Source organism: Sorghum bicolor, chromosome 2 (genome assembly GCF_000003195.3).
Source record: "Sorghum bicolor cultivar BTx623 chromosome 2, Sorghum_bicolor_NCBIv3, whole genome shotgun sequence".
Classification (NCBI taxonomy): domain Eukaryota; kingdom Viridiplantae; phylum Streptophyta; class Magnoliopsida; order Poales; family Poaceae; genus Sorghum; species Sorghum bicolor.
Genome location: NC_012871.2, coordinates 20,025,477 through 20,039,502, shown reverse-complemented (window position 1 = coordinate 20,039,502; position 14,026 = coordinate 20,025,477). Strand labels below are relative to the sequence as shown.

General features: G+C 41.9%; 1 pseudogene; it reads right to left on the bottom strand.

Annotated features, from left to right (window-relative positions):
- LOC8062544 overlaps positions 1–14,026 on the bottom strand; it is a 93,182-nt pseudogene extending 79,156 nt beyond the window's left edge.

Here is a 14,026-nt window from a genome sequence, read left to right as displayed (position 1 = left end):
AGAATACGATGGGTACAAATCATAGGACTGATTCCTGTAAGATCTTGGAGTGAGTAGCCGAAAACTAAGTGATGTTTCTCAAGAATGGTCATCAATCACAGAGTTTGCTTCTGAGTGAGTTTATCACTAATGATCACAGGAAACTCTGGATTATTGTTTAGGAAAGCATAGATAAGACCGGGTGGTAAAGTTTTAATCTCTATGGGAGGTCTAGGTGTTTCTGCAAACTCATCTAAAGGTTCAGGTTCAGAAGGTTCAGCCTCTTCCATGAAGAAAGGCGCTTCGTCTTCTAAGTCTGGTTCATCTAAAAGCTCTAGAGATGCAGCCTTTACCTCCTCCATAGGATCAGGCAAAAGATATGACTCGGCCTTATTATTTAAGGAGTGTGAAATTGTTATTGGAAATTTAAAAGTTTTTCCAAAAGAAATGTGTAGCTTTCCAGTATGACCTTCATAAAGGAGTCTTCTAAAAGGTTGTCCTATCAACAGGTCGAAGTCCCATGTATCAAAGATATAGAAGTTCAAATGAACCATGGAGCCTTCTACCATAAGGGGTAGGACATTAATAATTCCAAGACTAGGGACTAATCGTCTCGAAGATTCCTTTATGACCTTTGTTGTGGGGGTTAAGACAAAATTTTTAAATAATTTAAGTGCAAAAGATTCAGACATGATGTTGATCCCCACAACAGGATTATAGAGAGCATCAAAGTGATCAGAATCATAAGCACAGCGTATAGTTATAGGAGGTGTGTCCAAACGGATCACATCAGAGGAAAGCTCTGACTCTTCCAACCATTCGCTACTCATGACTGTGATAAGCTCTCTCAATTGATGTTCAGTTGGCAAACAAATGCTAAAATGGCCGTTTTGGGGTCTATCAATAGAATGGTAGTTTGAAATGTTTCCAAAATCGGCAAAAAGATCAGATTCTATATCCAGCATGAAATCAGGTGGTGGAATTTCTTCCTTTTGTGGCTCAGAACTTGGGATAGCTAAAGTAGATAACAAATTTGGTAGAGTGTCTACTTCGGCTTCGAGGGTTTCATCATGAAGGGTATTATCCATCTCAGCTTCTAGGATTCTATCTAGGATTACTCTAGCATCATCAATAGGGATACGAAAGAAAGAACCTCTAGACACTGTATGTAGCATTTGTTTATGATCTTTCTGAAGACCTCGAAAAAAGTGAAATAAAAGAATAGGGTCTTCAAGATTAAGGTTTGGACCAGATTCTAAAAGATCAGAAAAATGTTTCTAGGATTTTCCCAAAGTTTTATTATCTTTTTGTTTAAAAGATAGGACTTCGAGTCTAAGGTCGCCGATACGGTCGAGGGAATAAAAATCTAGACAAAAGTTGGCTCGTAAAACTCCCCATTCACCTCGTTGTTGACTTACCTTCTGATTATACCATTGTCTAGCTTCTCCCCTTAGAGAAAAAGGAAAAATCTTCCAACGTAAAGTTTTATCAGAAATGCCTTCAATGCGAAGACAATCACATGTTTGCTCAAAATCTCTAATGTGAAGGTAAGGGTTTTTGTCTTCCTTTCCTGAAAAAGATAGGTTTTGAATCATGGCAATCAACCTAGAACTTAACCTATACTGGGATGTTTGGATAGGCTGTGATGACACATGGTAAAAGGTCAGTCTCCGAAGGTGTTGCAAATTGATAGATTGATTTAGAATATTGGTTTTCCAAAAGGCAAGAGTAAAGAATATAAAAGAATATAAAAGAAAAGATAAAAGTATAGATACAAGCTAATAGTAAGACTCAAGGTTATCTCAGCAAACCATCTTTCTCCCCGGCAACGGCGCCAGAAATGCTTGTCGATATTTGGGAACACAATAAGGAATTGATCCGCAAGCACACGGATATCGGTGAGCACTTCACCCGGGATGTTATCCAGAGTATCGTATTTATATTTTTACCACTAGGAGAAAGAGTGCATCTGACTAACCCGGTCTATTACTACTAACCTTTAGGCTACAAAGAATGTTTCTCGATGTGAGTGATATATAGAGAAGACTACAGCCATAGTCTCGTTCTAGCCTTGGTAAGGATGATCTACTGTTCTATTGGGGAGGCTCACGGAATCTAGACACCACAGAGAATGTTCAACCCGCACCTATAAACCCTATCGATCCTACTAACGGGATATGGGCTGCAAAGGTAACTCGGAAATGTCACGTTCCTCGCTACTACCACGGTCCAGCTAGTCAGGGGATATCTATAAGTATCCTAGCCCAAACACCACGTTTACGCTAGAGATGATTACTCTAAACTCTACGCGAAGAGATCAAAGTAAACTCATAAACCAAAGAACAATAAAACAAGAACTTACTAGAATTTAGAAGTCGAAATACCGAAGAATCCTAGGAGCAAGCTTCGGGTTAGGAGAACTTGATCCCGCAGGTACAACCTCGGAGTAGACACCGACAGGCCGGGTTTCCTCCGATCTACACCTCCACTCTATCTCTCTCAATCTAGTAGAACTTAGAAGAACCAATTCTACTCTCACATTGGATGCTAAGCCCTAAGTCTATTTAGAGGAAAGGTTATCCTTCGAGGGCACCTCTCAACTCTATGATGAACTCCCCCTCCTCTAGGGGCCAGGGGGTTTGCTTATATAGTCCCCTCAGGTGAACGTGGGCCGTCAGATCAAACCGACATTGATTGAACGGTTATCCTTGATCCTTTAAGTCGGTGGAGCGTAATCCGCGAGATTCACCATGATTGGTGGAACCACCAGGGCTGGCGCCCTAGGGGGGAGGTTGGGCGCCCTGCCCCCGGGCCCGATCGCCTTCCCGTTCGTTCCCATGGCTTCTGGAGTCTTCTAGATGGTAGAAAATTGCGCGGTGCGTTAATATCTCTATGTAATCCCGACATGTGGGCCTTTCTTCCTTATTTCCTGATAACCCCCTGCAGAAAACAGATAAACAACAAAACTCATGGAATTCTGTCAGATCAAACCCTAGTTCTAGGTGTTGTTTGTATATTGGTTCTTTCCCTTGTTTATTTAATAATTAAAATTGATACTTAAGAACCGTCAACACTAGACTGGGGATATCGATAAGTAATCTAGGTCTAAGCACCACGCTTACACCTATACTACAACTCTAACCTATAGGGTCCTATAGATTAAAAGTACTCAAAAGAGTTGTGAACCAGAACATACATGGATAGTAATTGCATAATGAAATAGAAGTAGATTACGAGAGTCATCCCATGAGCAAGCTTGATTAGAGCTTGATCATGGCGAAGTACAACTGGAGGAAGAACCGACAGGCCAGCCTCTCCTCCAATCCTCCCTCGCTCTCCATCTCGCTACTATCTAGATCTACTCTACTTTAGAGATGATAGGAGAGCTCTCATCTCCAAACCCTAGCTTTTGCTCTGTCTATGAATAATGAATAAGGATCAAGAGGTGTCTCCTCCAGGGGCCAGGGGGCCTGCTTATATAGTCCTACCAAATGAATGTGGGTTGTCAGATCAAACCGACCTTAATTGCACGGTTTTCCTTGATCCTTTAGGTCGGTGGAGCATAATCCGAGAGGCGGAGCCTGATTGGCTCCTGTAGCAGGGCGGCCGCCCAAGAGGGGAGGGCGGGCGCCCTGTCCCCGAGCCCGCTCGGCTTCCCATTCGTTCCCGTGGCTTCTGGAGTCTTCTAGATGATAGAAAATTGTGCGGCACGTTAATATCTCTATGTAAACCCGACGTGTGGGCCTTTCCTCCATATTTCTTGATAACCCCCTGCAGAAATAGACAAACACCAAAACTCGTGGAATTCTGTCAGATAAAACCCTAAGTCTAGGTGTTGGTTGCATTTGGATCCTTTTCTTTATTTATTTGATGATTAAATTTGATACTTAAGGACCGTCAACATCTACAACCTTCCACCCCACTTGTGTAACAAGCGGAAGTACATGATGATGGAAATTTTGATTCCTGGTCCGCATCAACTAGGTATTAAAATCGATGTGTATCAGGTTGCTTATTGATGAGTTCAAAGATCTTTGGAAGTAAAAGGGCATTAGGTTGTATGATGGTTTTAGGAAAGAGTTTTTTGACTTACGTGCCATGTTGTTCACCACTATCACTGATATTCCAGGACATCATAGCATTTCTGGGCAGAGCAAAGGAGAAAAAGACTGTTTTCACTGCTTAGATGAGACCGAGATTGTTTGGCTGAATAACTCAAAGAAGAGAGTTTATGTAAAGCATCGACAATTCCTTCCTGTGACTCATTGATATTGGAAAATGAAGCGTCAATTTGATGGTACGATGGAGACAGGATCTGCTCCAGGGCATTTCAATGGTGAACAAGTCTATGACCAGGTGATAAATGATACCACACCTACAGTTGACCCGAAGAGCACTATCCTTGGAAAGCAAAAGCGCAATGCAAAAGCAAGTAAGCCTGATAAAAAGAGGTGGAAGAAACTATCAATCCTACGGGAGCTACCTTACTGGAAAGACCTTGGGGTCCACCACAGCATCGACCTCATGCATGTGAAAAAGAATGTCTGTGGGAGTTTACTTGGGACACTCATGAATGATAAAGTTAAAACAAAAGACCATGCAAAAGCAAGAGCTGACCTAGAGGAGTTGGACATAAGGCCCGAGCTCCAACCTGATGGTACTAGTGCCTGACCACCTTTATCTGCTATAAATCTAACTCAAGAAGAGAGGCAAGAATTGTGTGACTTCATTCGCAGTGTCAAAGATCCCTCTGGATACGCATCTAATATTCGAAAACTTGTACATCCAAAAGAAAACAAAATGCTCCCCATGAAGCCTCGTGATTGTGATGTCATGCTCACAACAATGCTTGTTGTTGGTATTCGAAACATATTGCCAGAAAAAACCGAAAGGGCAATCATGGGTCTTTGCTTCTTCTTTAATGCAATCTCTCAGAAGGTCATTAAGGAAGAGTTACTAGCAGATCTTGAAGATAACATATATGTGGTAATTTCTCAGCTTGAGGCTTACTTCCCACCGACTTTCTTTGACATATCCATCCATCTCATTATACATTTGGTTAAGGAGATAAGATATCTTGGACCGATGTTCCTCCACCACATGTATCCATATGAGAGATTTATGAGTACTTTGAACAAGTATGCTAAGAGTCGAGTTCACCCTGAGGGAAGCATGGTGTAGTGCTATTCTACTGAGGAGGTGGTCGATTGGTGCCTCACTTACATTGACCCCAGAAATCCAATCGGCATCTCCAAGTCTCGTCATGAGGGATGGATACAGGGGAGAGGGTTTATTGGGGAAAAGAAAATTACTCCAGTTGCAGCTGTGTTTGAAAGAGCCAAGCGTTACATCACACAAAAGAAGTGGAACCTTACATCAGAGAGCATAAGGAGATGTTGAGGAAAAATAATTGACATCGGAGCGAATTCTGGGTAAGGAAGACACATATGTGTGAGTTCAGTACTTGGTTTAGAGATCGAAATCGAATTGACAGTTCAAGCTGCACAAATGACAGGCTACGACAGCTGGCATCCGGCCCGTTCTTCACAGTCACAACTTATCAGGGCTATGACATAAATGGCTACACCTTTTATACCATTGATCAGGACAAGAAAAGTGTGTACCAAAACTGTGTTGTTCATGTAGATGCATTTGACACAAATGGCAAGAAGACAACATACTATGGCTAGATTGAAGTGATATGGAAACTCACATATACAGGCTTCAACAGGCCCCTTTTTCGGTGTAGATGGGTTCAGGTAGGACAGGGCATCAAGATAGACCCATATGGCTACACCACAGTTGACCTTGAACAGGTAGGGTACAAGGATGAATCGTTTGTACTTGCAGAACAGGTTTCCCAAGTTTTCTATGTGCGTGACACTAGAAACGCTAAACGACAAGTGGTTCTTCCTAGGAAAAAGAGGGTTGTCAGAGTTGAAAATCCAATGGAAGAGGAAGAGTTCAAGCAATCCAACGAAGTCCCTCCTTTTGATGCTTCCATCCTCTCTGTGATTTTGGAGAGCAAGTTAACCCCATACCTAAGAAATTGTTGTGAAAAGAGGGCTCCCGTGGCAAAAACACGCAAAAAACAGCAAGCGCGCTGAAAATGATGTGCTCATGTAAGTTTTGGAACAAATGCCCCTGTGATTTTTTAGAACAAACCTCCTGGTGATTTAGCAATGTTTAACTTGTTTATTTATGCAGGTATATGTAGGAGCTCCTCAATTGCTTAGCTTGCAGCTGCTGAACTTCGAGCACATGGAATCTCATTTACTTGGTAGATAGGAGCTAGCAGCTGAAAATGTTTAACTCTACCAGATTATAAGTTGGTAGCTTTTGGGTGTAAAATTCTAGAACTGATCAGTAACTTATGCAATATATGGTGGTGTTGCAGTTGGGACAATGTACTTTATTCTTTAATTTTGGACTCTTATATATATAAGTTGAAGTTTTGTTATCAGAGATATATAACACCCATATTTATGGTTTCCTGCAAACTCAGAATATGATATTGACTCATCGCAGAGCAGCAGCAGTGAATCATACATATTCTATGACTCAATAGTTTGTGACTGAATGGTCAGGAGTGCAAGGCCAATTACTCTAGTCACGGCATGGAGAGACTGCAAATCCATTGCCAAAAGTTTTGTAAGGCGACCAAACTTTGTACAATGTACATAGTAGAACTTACATGTATCCTGAGAGAAGAACCTCTCAATCGAGTTTGTCTGATGTAATAAGAGTTGTGATCCCATTCGAGGACGAAGAAAAGAACATCTCGGCAAGGAGTTTTGGGTGGAGATCTTTGGCCTTGGCCTTCTCTTCCTGTATGCAAGTTACATGGCCGAAATCAAGAGTACCTGCTCTCTATGATGGAAGGCAAAGTGCAAGCCCAGGCGTAGCCACCACAACCTGACAAGAAAGAACTGAGAGTTAAACTGGCCATGATAGAATTTGATCAACATGGTTGCTCTGGCTGGCAGCCACAGAACTTGACTTTAACACTATACACTGCTAATAAAAACATTGCAATGAGCATCACTACCACCACGTGGATCATAGGATAAAAGCAGAGGAGCAGGAACAGAGTTTCATAACAGCAAGATATATATAATTTCTTAGACATCGTCAACATGTTCCAAACAAGGACAGCAAAATAAAAAGTTCCATATTGTTAACATTGCCACTGACTACTACTTAATACAACACATTCAACTACCTGGCTGGCTTCAAGCCATGTTATTTCAACAGAACGACCACCAACACCAAGGTGATCACTAACACACACACCACAACCTGCATTTCCTGTTGCTTGTCGCCCACCTGATCCTTCTGCTTGGCTAGCAACTGCATCTCCTTGGAGTCCACAACTTCTTCCTTCTTCCTCAGCTTAACAAGATGTTGATCACAACATATCACAATTTTGGTCACAAGAGTTCACAAGTTCATTGACAAACCATTTCACATCAAGCATTAATATAATAAACATGTTCCTTACATTCCACAGTCAGCAAAATAACAGTTTGCATTGTTTGCCAAACTAGCATTGCCTAATTACAAACACTTCATGCTACTTCAAGGACAAACTAAGTACTACTTCTACTACAGCCAACTCAGAGGCATCATGCCAATTTCACCTTAAACACAATGGCTATTAAGGCCACTGACAGAAACACACACATCCACACTAACATGCCAATGAACCTATCCTTCTTCTTCATCTTGGCATCCAAATCGTGCATACAAAGATCCTTGGCCTCCACTAGCTTCATCTGGTCATGCAATTGCTTGTGCATCAACTTCAACTCGGTGTCATTTGCGCACAACCGTGCATCTTTCTGGGCAACCACCTTCCTCAAATCCCAAATAGCACCTCGCATGTCATTCAACAGCTGCTTGAAGAAAGCTGAATCTAAATAATCCAAGTCGACCCAGCGGAAGAAACCACAGTCTGGATTTTTCAACATTTTGTTAATGTTGGCAATACATTAAAATTGATAACAATTCGAAACAAGTGATGATTTCAACACATTCTTAACCGTGCTTTCTGGCATTTCAGGTACCTCATGCCTGAATTCTTAAAGCTCCAAGAAATCCATTGGCATGCCTTCACATTGCAGTAGCATTTTGTCTCCGGCTGATAATCCAGAGGTCCGACACAGTAGGACACCGGCGATCCATGCCCGTCGTAGGCGCCCCCGCCTCCACCTTCGCCGAACGAAGGGGACCAACTAGAAGAACGCGAGCTAGACGAGGACATTGTCGTGGCCAAAGACGACCGTGACGAACTGAAGCAGCAACCAACGCCGGTGCCGCTCGCCTGAACCCTAAGCAATGGGGCTTCTGGATCAGAAGGGGGGCGAGTGAGACAGGGAAGTGGATGAGGGGAAGGCGTATTTGAGGGGAGGGCACGTTTCTTACAGGTGGGGCCCACCTGGTCAGGCAGTTTTCCACGCCTGGATTTGCCAGCACCCACAAGCAGCACCGTCCACAGCCCAATGCCGCGACCCACAGCCCAACCTATCTTGGCCTTCCTGCGGCGCACGAAGACAAATTTGAATAGGCTAAAACAGGCTAGAAAATAGGTCTTTTTAGACGGCCAAACGGCCCAGCAAGAACGACGGCTAAATTAAAAAAAAGGCAGCACGTCACCTCTTCTTCAACCTCTCGCAGGCCGGCCGACCGCGCGCGCGCGCATTACAACCTGCGAGGGAGCTCAGCACCGGCCATGCCCGCACGCGATGGAGCTCAGCACCAGCGGCCGTGGCCGCGCGCGATAGAGCTCGGCAACACCGGCGCGCGCGATGGATCGAGCTCTTCGGCACCATCTATGCACCTGGCAATATAATACCGCCAATTCGATCGCCGCGCACACCATGGCTGGCAATCGGCCCTTCGGCCGGGCACACCCCACCCCAAAAAGCCCGTGCCGCGTGCGTACGTAGCACAGACACGTGTTAAGACGTTCGCGTGTTAAGACGTCCACCGAACGATGGTTTTCCTGCATCAAATTAGTTCAGATGAGTATTTGTTATAGGCGTTTGTGATCTTGATTTAAAGACGCTTGTTCTCCACGCGTCTGTAAGCAGCATAGTAAATGCATAGTGAATATAACGAGTTTTGGCATAGTGAGCAGCGCCGTAAGAGTGGTACCTCCTCCACATGTTGCGCATCGCCAAGCATGCAGACCTTCATCATTGGGCGAGGGATGTGGGGCAACTTAACGGAGCCGCTGAAACGCTTGTCCTTTTGCGGATCAAAGTTCTTCAGTGCAATCTGGAGCTCGATGGCTCTGTGAAGTTCCTGTTCTTCTCCCTAGGAGATTGCGTCCTCGAGGGCCTTGTTTAGTTGTAGAAAATTTTACAAAATTTTTCATATTCCCTGTCACATCGAATTTTTAGACGTATGCATGGAATATTAAATATAAACAAAAATAAAAACTAATTGCACAGTTTGGTCGGAATTGACGAGACGAATCTTTTGAGCCTAGTTAGTCCATGATTAGACAATATTTGTCAAATACAAATGAAAGTGCTATAGTATCGATTTCTCAAAAATTTTCGGAACTAAACAAGGCCTTACTGCATAGTAGAGCGCAGGTGTCAAAAAGATTGCAGTGTGTCAAAGATGAAGTGAATGTGGTGTGCAAAACACAAAAAAACGCCGGCAACTTAACAGTGACGACGACTACTCACAATGCAGCTAGGTGATGGGCTATTACACTGATAAAAGGAGCCCAGCTGCATTTAATTACTGTAATTCAGGACTCAGAAGCTATGGCAGTCTATAACAATGTACAATAGTACTCCCTTCGTTCTAAAAAAATCAATTTCTAGAGTTGTTCTAAATCAAACCTTTTAAACTTTAGAATTTAACTGAATTTTTAGAAACAAATGTTAAGGTTTATGATATCAAATTAGTATCACTAAATTTATCATATAATATATTTTCATAAGATGCTCATTTTATTCTATAAATGTTGTTACTTTTTTCTATAAAGTTAGTCAAACTTAAAAAAAAATTGACTAACACAGATTTTAGGAATTATTTTTTAAGGACGAAGAGAGTACATATTTGTATCATGATTAAAAAACATGAAGAATGATCAAGCCACCAACCTCTTGTCAATATAATTCCAGCAATTTTTACAACTTCTCTAATCATGTACGAACTCTTATCTTTATGCACTGGCAGAGCGGCCACCCTAGGCAGGTGGCCGGCGCTGCAAATTAAACACATTAACCCAGATAGTTGAAGGGGCTTAGTAATAATAGCTACGTTTCGTCTCTACTCAAAAAGAAAAGCTATATATAAAGATGAGTAAAAAGCTAGCTGGTGCCGTCTACGACTTAGTATTATTTTACTTTAAAATTTAAAACTATTTTGGTTATCTAATTTTTCTTGTATATTATATATTTATTATGTGTTCTACTTTATATAGCTCTGTTAAGACAGTAACAATACTAAAAACAACAGATAATTATATGCCGTCTATAAATTTATGTATGACACTATATATAGAAATTATTGTATCCATTCCACAAAGAATATAATGTCATTCTTATTTCCCGAGAAGTCATTTTTTAACTTTGACCAATTGTATATACAAAAATATTAATATTTATATACATAATTAATATCATTAGTTAAATCATGGAACATGTTTTATAATAACTTTATATAGTGTACAGATGTTGCTAATATTTTTTATAAAGATGATGGGTAGTTTCGAATAATCTTTTGTCCAATGACATATCTTTCCTTTCTCTCATCTGCCTATCGCATCTCTTCATATATTGGTTCCTGTCTAGCATGATTTCTTTTTACGAAAACATTTCATTCTTTCTTTTAATTGTAGTATCGCATCATCTTTTTACTTAGTTGATATCCTAATCAATGAACATAGAAAGCATGTACTTTCTGTGTTAGAAGTGATCTTACTATTAGTATGGTGTCGTGTCATGCCCAGACTCCATAAAATTCCTGTCTTTATGCACACTAATAAAATTGTTATGGGTAAAAGAGACGTTGTATTCTCAAAATTAGGGTGGAGCGGGATCCTACGTCAACGGGGTAATCACAAAAACGCGACAATCATGAGAGTACAAATGGTAAGTGCAACAAAAATTGCAGGAAGAATGGGTCCAAAGATCAATGGTGGGTAGTGTAACATCCAAAAATTCACATTCAAAAATTACTCGCCTTAAAAAATTATTTTCAAAATATATTTCAAAAACTATAAATCATTTGAGCTCTATAGTATCTCCATCTAATTCTTTTTCCATCCATTCTAATTAATCCATCTTTAAATATAACCTGCACCGCATGGCATGAGCATCATATGTCCGCTACTTATCCCTCTTGCTCGCTCGCTCTGTCCGATACCCGGCAACGGCGCGTGCGCCGACCCCACCACCATCAGCACCGCAGCGCACTCACGCCCGGCCCCCTCGCCGAGCGCACTCGCTCGCGCGCGCACCGCGGCATGCGGGCCCCACCTCTTGCCTTTTCCCGCGCCTCTTTTGCTGTACAAAAAGATAGCAATTCGCAACGTACAACTAGGCACCATTTATATTTTTCGCGCACAAATAATAGCAAGTACCAGCAAGCTTACATGCGAGAAAACATAGCAGTGCACCTACACGAATATATATCTCATGCATGCATGCAGGACATGCCACCGACCATTTGCATGCACCTGCATGCAAGGACACGGTGATTAGGCACCGTCCGTTTGCATGCAACGTGCATGCAAATGGGACATGGTCCTTCGCATGAAATTAGGCACCGACCATGCGCTACAGTAGCATTTTTAATGGCACGCAGCTGAGCGCTTTGGCCTATAAAAAGCCAGCCTCGGGTGCTCACTCTCACCACCCGAGAAACACGTTCACTCACTCGCTCACTCGCTCTCACTTCGCGTATACCGTATACGGCCATACGCACAAGCTGAGCTCGACTGTCGTCGCAAGACGAGGTGAGCAGCTCATGAGCATCTTCTTGCTCTTCTTTGTCTTTCTGTAGTATTTTTCTGTATTTTTCCATGTATTTGTCTGTACCGGTTCACTGCCAAGAACTCCACGAATAGAACCATGACATACAGAAGAGTTCTAATGACCCCTGCTAATTTCTCTCTAACCATGCATGTGTGGGCCAAGCATTAACTCCAAATAGTACATGCATGCATGCAACATGCACTACCAGCCAAACAAATGCCCACGTGAAGCATCCATTCCTTAATCATCGTTAGCCTTTTTCGCATGATTAAATTCCGGTCATTTCACAAATGCCACATGATAATTCTGATTTTAATAATTCTTTTTCCTAAATTCATCTAAAATCATGATCTACCTCCCATATTAATTTCATGATTTTTGGAGCTCATTTGAATTTATATGATTATTTATCTGTGCTTGTTGTCTGTATCGGTCGTCGCGTATTTTAGCTAACGGAGTGAACGAGACGGAAAACGAGAACGTTGGAGACGAGTACCGCGAGTTTGACGCCGAGGACCCGGACTGTCAGCAGGAGTTTGCCGAGGACGCCGACGGAGGCAAGTCCAACCGATCCTCTTTGATGCATATTGATCCTATTTTTAAACACAACCCGTAGAAGCCGTTTTAAATATTACATGTACGATATATGTACGAAGTATTTTCGCTGCTTAGTTAAAACCTGTTGAATAGCCATCTTTGAAATGATATTACCCGGTAATTGTCTTGTTCGAACCTAGGAACAAATAATATGCTACGACAGAAATATCATTATTTAGTATGCTTAGGACTTGTTACTCATCCTGGATACTCATCGCTATATTTTTCAAATATAATGATTTTAAAAGTAAAAGGTGTGAGTGGTGAAAATAAATTATGGGTATTATGAAAGGGTTAATGAACAAGTTATAGATGTGATTACTATGGAGATGGGGCGGATGGAATCTCTTTTGGGGATGCCCTGGTGTTGTGGCTTATACCTTGCGGGGTTAAGCGTGAAGATATCCGCCTTGTCTCGATTAAGGACTGAGTTGATGATTCATCTTGCCTAACTCATTTATCGTACAACCACTCGCCTTGCATGGGAAAGGCTTAGTCTAAATCCCTCTAGTTAGTATGTCAATCACCTGGAGGCAGGTGTGCAACGGGACACTAAGTGATGTATGTGAAATTGTGGAAATGTATGAAAAGAGCTTTGTGAATTATTGTGGTATCATGAGATATGGCCTTAGTGTTCCCGTGGTGAGCGCCATTACTTAGCTATGGAGGGTAATGACTTTGATGGATCTATGCTTGCACGACGGTGTAAGTTATGGTATCCTACTTGTGGGAAAAGTGTACAACCTCTGCAGAGTGTAAATCTATCTGGATAGCCGTGTCCGCGGTCTCGGACGGGTTATGGTTTGGTTTCAACAACTAGATTGGTTGGGATGAGTGAAAACATGTGAGTGAGTGTGATTTTGGAAATAAATGGTTGACTGCCATTGTGTTGTGGGAACAAGGGTTCAACAACACTTAAAATTGTGATCAAACCCCCATTTTCAGAAATACTATCATATGTGGAAAAAGAGTTCTTTTACAACAGTATTTGTGAAATGAAACCTTGCATGTGTAAAAAGATAACGTTATGCAAATAAAACTAAGCCCCATCCTTGATTTATCCATATGCATATATACTGTTATCCCCTTCTGTAGGGTAAGGTTGGATTTGCTGAGTACTTTGTACTCACCCTTGCTTTATTAAACAGAGAAAGATCCGGACTTCGATCCCGAAGTGGCGTTCGAGTAAGGTCGTGTCTGCACCCAACTAAGCCTGTGGCATTGGGACTCGTCAGATGTTCGATGGCGATATCGTTTGATTCTGGGTCCTTTGGACCTGTGTTGTATTTTGGTGTCTTATTATTATAGCGTGCCTTCCTTGTCCACGCTTTCCAAGACTACTGCGCTGAAACTTATCTGATGTAATAAATGTGTTACTAGCCTCCTAGGACTAGTATTGTATCACATTTGAGTTCCTGGTTTACCAGGGGCGCTTTAGGTAGGTACCTCAT